The sequence below is a fragment of the Carettochelys insculpta genome, unplaced genomic scaffold, assembly GCF_033958435.1.
Source record: "Carettochelys insculpta isolate YL-2023 unplaced genomic scaffold, ASM3395843v1 scaffold_0076, whole genome shotgun sequence".
NCBI lineage: Eukaryota > Metazoa > Chordata > Testudines > Carettochelyidae > Carettochelys > Carettochelys insculpta.
In genome coordinates this window covers 3386-8860 of record NW_027439113.1, presented here as the reverse complement: position 1 = coordinate 8860, position 5475 = coordinate 3386, and the positions used below count along the sequence as shown (strand labels likewise).

General features: G+C 50.0%; 1 long non-coding RNA gene across 1 annotated transcript; it reads left to right on the top strand.

The window, feature by feature from the left end:
- Positions 1 to 546: 546 nt before the first annotated feature.
- LOC142006502 (uncharacterized) lies at positions 547 to 2203 on the top strand. Its single transcript, XR_012643570.1, has 3 exons — positions 547 to 627; positions 737 to 819; positions 1923 to 2203. It is a non-coding gene; the product is annotated as an uncharacterized LOC142006502 (long non-coding RNA).
- Positions 2204 to 5475: the final 3272 nt, after the last annotated feature.

Genomic DNA, 5475 nt, shown 5'->3' with positions numbered 1-5475 from the left:
CAGCAGCTGGGAGATGGAACTGCCCATCCTGAACAAGGTAGGTAAAAGGAGCCTTCCGCCCCCAGCCATCCTCCCACTGCAACCCTCAGTGTTGTGCCCCACTCTGCAACGGGAGCGAAGTCACCTCACTGGTTCCTTCATCTGAATTTTCTATATGTGTGTGGAGAACCTGAGTGCCTGTCTGTCTGTCTGTCTGTCTGAATCTGTCATTCAGAATTGAGCTAATGTAGCTATCTTGGGTGAGGCCAAGCGCTGGATTTCGGGGCGTGGGGGTCATTGGCATGACGTGAAGTTCTGGTCCCCTCATTCCATAGTGCCCAGCAGAGTGACAGGTGAGCCCCACACCTCCTCCTCCCCCCAAAGCCTGATTTTTTTTGTTGTTGTTGTGTTGTTGTCATTTTTTCTTCTCACAGCTCTCGTCTTTTCTCCACTCTGCTCCCCAGCCTTCCTCCTCCTCCTCCTCCTCCTCCTCACTATCCACTGACTCTGAGTGTAACTGTTGTTTCGTAAGCAGTGGAAGCTGTGAGCTGTTTATAAATTGGAGCAGACTCGTCTGAGTGGGCTCCATCTGATCTCTTCTCACGAGAATATCCACTCCGGAATATGACCACGGCACATGCTCCACAGGTGAAGCCCAATAATTTTGAGGTGGTCTCTCTCAACTAAATTTAGCTGAGCCCTTTCGTTGCACAATGTGGGCTTTGTTAATGTATTGCATGGTCTCCTGTTTCTAAAGGGACTGTCTGGGTGACCTGAAGAGCACTGAAATTACCACTGAACTTTCAATTACAAGAATCTCCCTGGACCTTATTCTCAGTGGTGAGTAAATCGTAGAATGCCAGGGCTGGGAGAGACCTCAGGTAGTTTTGAGTCCAGCCCAAGACCTAAAGCAGGATCACCCCAACTAAATCATCCCAGCCAGGACTTTGTCAAGCCGGGACTTAAAAACTACTTAGGATGGAGGTTCCACCACCTCTCCATGTAACGCGTCCCTGTTCTTCACCACCCTCCTGGTGAAATAGTTTTCCTGATATAATATCCAACCTCAAATTCCCCCACTGTCACTTCAGACCCTTGCTCCTTGTTCTGACATCTGTCACGACTGAGAAAAACCTCTCGCCATCCTCTTTAGAGCCCCCCTTCAGGAAGTTGAAGGCTGCTATCAAATCCCCACCACCACCACTCTTCTCTTCTGCAAGTTAAATAAGCCCAAATTAATGAAATAATTCCATTTATTTAGAGCCTGTCCAAATGTCAAACAAGAAATAAAGACATAAACTAAAATACATTCTGGAAAAAGCATTCATCTGTATGGATGTTTTTTATGAGTAAACATTGAAGTTGATGGCCGTTTTGTGGTGGACGTTTGAGTTCATACAGACACTTCTGAACTGTAATTTGGGTTTTTGCTGCTTCAACTTTTCATATTGATTGAGGGTGAAAACAAACACTGGCATTTCCCAGGGCATGGAAATTCCATTTCCTGGCCAGCTCTGAATGTAGTGCCATGGTCGTGCTGAGGAAAGTCCTTAGTATTGTCAGTGGAGGTTCCCCAAAAGAGCTCTGAAGAGAGACACAAGAATTCTCACCACTTCTGTATGTTTAGAAAATATCACTCACAGCTGTTTGAAAAGGTTCTGTGATGTGCACTGGGTGTAGCTCAGCCCCACCCTCTCCTTTGCTCCTGTGATTTCGTGTTCTCTCTTGCTCTCTTGGAGAGCGTGTGTCATTGAGAGTCAGAAGAACACAGTCTCCAGTTCTGGGTGTTCCCACTCAGTGTGTCTCTTCTGTTACTCTGGTTCCCGCTGACTGGCTCACTCTTACTTGCTGCAGTCCTGTGAGAGCCCCATAGTGAGGAAGTTAAGTGCAGGCAAAATACCTTTGTTGTGTCTCATTTTTAATTCCACTCTGTCACTTCACAGTCACACCCGCGATTATGAAGTTTCTTGTCAACAAATGAGCCTGAAGGAAAACATCTGTCGGAAATGTCTCCTGCATCACAGGATCTTTCTTGCAAAATTCCTGAAGTTAACATCATTGGACAACGCCCCTCGAGTGGTGTAAATTGAAGCCTCATAGGATTATAGAACATTAGAACCGGGAGGGACCTCGAGAGGTTGTTGCGTCCAGTCCCCTGCACTGCACAGACCGTCCCTGATAGATGTCTGTCTAACCTGCTCTTAAACATCCCCAGGGATGAAGAGTCCACAGCCCCTCTTGGCAATTTACTCCAGTGTTTAACCACCCTGACAGCCGGGAAGTTTTTCCAAATGTCCAAACTAAACCTCCCTTGGTGCAGTTTAAGCCCATTGCTCCTTGTCCCCTTTAGCGATCCTTTTACATCCATAGCTTTGTTATTATGATTTATTATGATTTATTTCTTATGATTTACACCACATATGGATCTGGCCCTGGGTCTCGTCTCTTATGTGGACACAAACCAATGTATTGCAGAACTGGCTGTGAGGGAGGCAGGAATGATTTGGGTCGTTCACTAACACTGAAGGAAGAATAACGCTGTGCAGAGCAAAAAGGCCAAAGTCCCCCACTGCTTTCAGATTCCAGGGGGCTTCTCCATCAGAAAATGGTTTCCAGCGTGTTTAGGCTCCGCAGTGTCCGTTTGCTGGTGTGAGGTGTCACTGCAGGGGAATCCGGGCACTGGTGTGATTACTTGTATCATTAACATATGAGTGAGAGGAGAATGTGCCCTCGTCTGAGAAATCGTATTTGGGGAACTCGGCTGCGGTGACACTTTCACCCCCAGAATCTGCACTGACCCCCACACCGCACCCTCAGTCTGGCTCCCTCCTTCCCCTGCCCTGAGCTGCCCCAACCCTCCCGGACCCTGCACATACTCCATCACACCCCGGCAAGGACCCCCCAACCCAAACACCTGCCCTAACGCCCCCCAAACCCTCTGTCATGAGCCCCCTCCCCTCACCCCATCCTCCTCCACCTTTGCCCTGAGACCCCCCACACCAAACCCTGCTGTGACATCTGCACCTTCAGCTCCTGCTCTCACCCCCGACCCTCCCACCCCCAAACCCTCTGCCTGACCCATCCCTGCCCTCACAGGCCCTTTCCTGTTGATAATCATCTCCCTGGTGTACAACCACACAGCACCTCCCAAGCCCTGCCATGAGTCCCCCCAACTCCCTGACTTCTGCACCCCCATCCCCTGCCCTTAACCACCACACACAACAAGGCCTCCCCCACGGACCCCCTGCCCTCACTGCAGCAACCTCTGCCCTCTGCCTCTGGTCCCCCAACTTTCCCAGCTCCCCGCATTCTCCACCCACCTCTTTTCCTCTGCCCTCCCCCACCCCAACGCTCCCTCCCGCCAGCTTTCAGACCCCTGCCTCCACCCCCACTGACATATCTTACACAGCCCATGGGGAGCCCCCAAGGGCCAGGGATGGCCATACAAGAGTACTTTGAACACACAGCCGTCACCTTCACCCCTGGGCTGTGCCAGGCTGATCTACAACAATGGGCTCAACCTACCACACCATTCCTTCTCACCACACCTTTCAGACCAGCGAGGCAGCAGAGACGCAGAGCAGGAAATGCACTTTCTCACTGGAAGTGACACAACTTACACAGCGCCACATTCACTGAGGGAATTAGACCCCCTTCAGGTCCAGCTCCATCCCATTCACACAGAACGGCCCCATCGAGAGCTGTTGGAAATTCAACGAACAGACAACATGGACTGGAAACACAGAGACAGAGACAAGCGGCTCTTCCATCAGATGAAAATGAAGAACTCCGGGAAACTCACCTTCATATGGACAGAAGAAGACAGTGAACATCTCAACCCAGTGACAGTGAGGGGCCCAGAGAAACCTGACTTCAAAGAGACAGAAGAAGACAGTCAACCCCTCGAGCACATGAACCAAATGTCCCTGACTCTGCTTAAAGCCCTGAGCAAGGCCGGGTCAGTCACCGTTATTTACAGAGAAATTTCAGCGGGTGTTAGTGAGAAGGGTCCCAACAGGAAGGAAACCAGGACAAATGTTGTAATTTGCAGACACATTTCTGATATGTCTCAGACCCGGTCTCTTTGTCCCCCTACAGATAACCTCTTCCAAGAGCGACCCTGGAGAGAACCAGACCATCTCCCATGTGTTCGTCATGGCGGGGTTCTCGTACCTTAACAAGCTGCAAATCCTTCTGTTTGTGGTACTTCTGGTCATCTACCTGCTCACCCTGATGGGGAACCTGCTCGTTATCCTGCTGGTAAAGCTGAGCCCCTCCCTCCACAGCCCCATGTATTTCTTCCTGGTGAACCTGTCTGCATCGGAAATCTGCTTCACCAGTAGTGTGGTCCCTCAGCTGCTGGCTCACCTCCTGGTGGAGGAAAAGACCATCTCCATTGCAGCTTGTGCAGCGGGGGTGTACGTCCGTGCCATCATGGGCCTCACACAATGCTGCCTCCTCGCAGTCATGGCCTATGACCGCCATGTGGCCATATGTCACCCCCTGCACTACACAACCATCATGAGCAGCCGGGTGTGCGCTCTGCTCGTGGGGGCTGCATGGGGTGCTGGCATCTCGGTGGAAGTTCCTCTGACTATGTGGATCTTCAGCCTGCCCTTCTGTGGCTCCAACCGCATCCCCCACTTCTTCTGCGACTTCCCACCAGTGGTGAATATGGCATGTGCCGACACGTCGCAGATTAAGATTGTAGGTCTCATGGTGATAGTTCTGTTCAACCTGTGCCCTTTCCTATTTATACTCCTGTCCTACGTCCGCATTATCTCCACCATCCTCAAGCTGCCATCGGCGGAGGGAAGGCGTAAAGCCTTCTCCACCTGCTCCTCCCACCTCATGGTGGTGACTGTGTCCTATGGAACGGCCCTCATCACTTACCTGGTACCCAACACTGGCTCCACTACAGAGAGTGACCTATTGATTTCCCTATTGAACACAATTGTCTCACCAGCTTTGAACCCCATAATTTACACTCTGAGGAACAAAGAGGTGAAAGGAGCCTTGAGAAAAACTTTACAGAAGAGCAGCTTTTCTCACCACTGGAGAAATTAGAGCATGAAAAGTTGAGTTAGTCAAAATTAGGCTGGGGGTCCCAGTGAAGGGAAATTGGCAAGTGAAACTCTTGTTGCCAATTTACCCGAAAATTTTAAATTTCTATATTTTTTTAAAATACGAAAGGTAGAACAATTTCCCTGGATTAATTATTTGTGGACAAAAAGAAAGCCCAGAGGAATAAGTTTAGTTAAAGTATGGTCCTGATTTTTGACCATCAAAATTGGAAATCTCAAAGGAAAACAAACTTCCAAGGCAAGATGTTTCATAGCAGGTACATCTCTGCCAGCTATGTCCTTCCCAGGTCAGATTATGTGAAGCTGTTTTCCTTACTACCCCCTTGCTGCTGACGATGAGATGTGGGATGCTGACAGGGAAAGGTTTGGGGGGACATCCGATGCTGAGGACGTGTGCCACAGAAGGAGGTAA